This window comes from Callithrix jacchus, chromosome 15 (genome assembly GCF_049354715.1).
Source record: "Callithrix jacchus isolate 240 chromosome 15, calJac240_pri, whole genome shotgun sequence".
Taxonomy (NCBI): domain Eukaryota; kingdom Metazoa; phylum Chordata; class Mammalia; order Primates; family Cebidae; genus Callithrix; species Callithrix jacchus.
Genome location: NC_133516.1, coordinates 10,660,191 through 10,661,952, shown reverse-complemented (window position 1 = coordinate 10,661,952; position 1,762 = coordinate 10,660,191). Strand labels below are relative to the sequence as shown.

Genomic DNA, 1,762 nt, shown 5'->3' with positions numbered 1-1,762 from the left:
TCCGGATATTCTGTGTAAACAGAATCATACAATATGTGGCCCTCTGTGTCTGGCTTCCTTCACTTGGCATACTCTCTTTGAGGCTCATCATGTTGTGTCACGTATCAGCACTTCATTCCTTTTTATGGCTGGATAATATTCTATTCTATGGATATACTGTAATAATTTGTTTATCCATTTATTTGTTGATGAATATTTGGGCTATGAGTACCTTTTGGCTGTTGTAAATAGTGCGTCTGTGAACACGTGTGTACATGTATTTGTTTGAGCACCTGTTTTTAATCCCCCCTTTTTTTTTTGCAGGTCTCTGTTTTTAATCATGGCAGGGCCTCACACACGTGCATGCACACACTCGCAGGCACTCCGGCTTCAGATCGTGTTGGAAGCTGCGGTGTGGACACTCTGCACGTGCTCCTCAAACTCAGCATCTCCTCCTCCGGCGAGCGTGTCTCCACCTTGCGGTCCCCCGGCACACACGGAATCTGCAGCTTCCGGATTCCGTAGCCCGCGGGCAGCTGCATGGCGGCTCCCCAGCGTACGTCTCATCGTCCCAAGGCTTGACGTCCAGCAGGATGGAGGACTCGGCCCAGGCTTCTCGGCCTTCTTCTCCGCGGACTGCCGCAGCCGCTCCTCCCTCAGCTGTGCAGCCTCCTGGTCCTCCTCTTCATCCTCGCTGCCGGGTGAGTCAGTGTCCTCGTCGTCCTCTGCTGCTGCGGCTGCCTTCTTGGCCAGGGGCTCCACTTGGCGCATGCGTGAGAGACACGTGGCTGGGTCTGCGGGGCTGTGGCCCGGGGGCCGGGCGAGCTCCTCGCCAGCACGTTCAGGCGGCCTCCAGCTTGGAGACGGCCCGCTGCGGCTCCTGCACCGCGCCGGGGGGCGCCAGGCTCCGGTTCTCCACTTCCAGACCCGCGACGCAGAGACAAGCTCGCTGTGGGTTCCGCTGGGGCCTGAGCTCTGGCGGGAAACTCCAACCACAGGCCCCTTCATCTGCTCGTGGAAGCACCTTTCTGCATCCTCATAGTTGAGCTTGACGAACCAAATCTTCTCCTGTGCTAGGAAGTTTGTAGCCATTTTTCTTACGCCAGCCAAGGACGCGGTGACCAGAGGAGGGATCGGTGGGTGCCTGAGGAAAGGGAGCCTGTTTTTTATTCCCGTGGGTATACAGGAGTGAAATTGCTGGGTCATATGGTAATCCTATAATTATTTTATTTTATTATTTTATTTGTTTAATCCTATGTTTATTATTGTCGCTGTTTCCATGGTACGGAAGCATTTTACATTTCCACCGGCAATGTACCAGGGTTCCAATTTTCCTACATCTTTGCCAACAGTTATTGTCCTTTTTAAAAAAAAATTATGACACCCTAGTAGGTGTAAGCTAGCAGTTCATTGTGGTTTTGATTTGCATTTCTGTAATTAGTAATGGTGTTGAACATCTCATGTGGTTGGTGGCCATTTGTCTATCTTTTCTGAAGGAACCTTGATTCAGGCCCTTTTCAGGCATCCATATTTTCTGATACCTCCTTTCCCCTGAATGTTGTTTTAGTGTGCAAAGGTTGAGAAGAATCACTGATGGAAGAGAAAGGAAAGAGCAAATAAGAAAGAGGATGTCAGTGACTGACTGTCTTTGTCATCTGCATGTGGATAGACAAGAATTGCAGGTAACGTTATCAACCAGTCCTTCACAGGCTCTGCTCTACCTGAAGAATTCAAACAACAGGCGCAAGATTGTATAAGGGTGACCAGTATATGTTTCATGACT

The 1,762-nt window shown here is 50.2% G+C and overlaps 1 pseudogene; it reads right to left on the bottom strand.

Annotated features, from left to right (window-relative positions):
* Nucleotides 1-326: 326 nt before the first annotated feature.
* LOC100408587 (elongation factor 1-delta pseudogene) lies at nucleotides 327-1,071 on the bottom strand (annotated as a pseudogene).
* Between the last annotated feature and the right edge of the window lie 691 nt (nucleotides 1,072-1,762).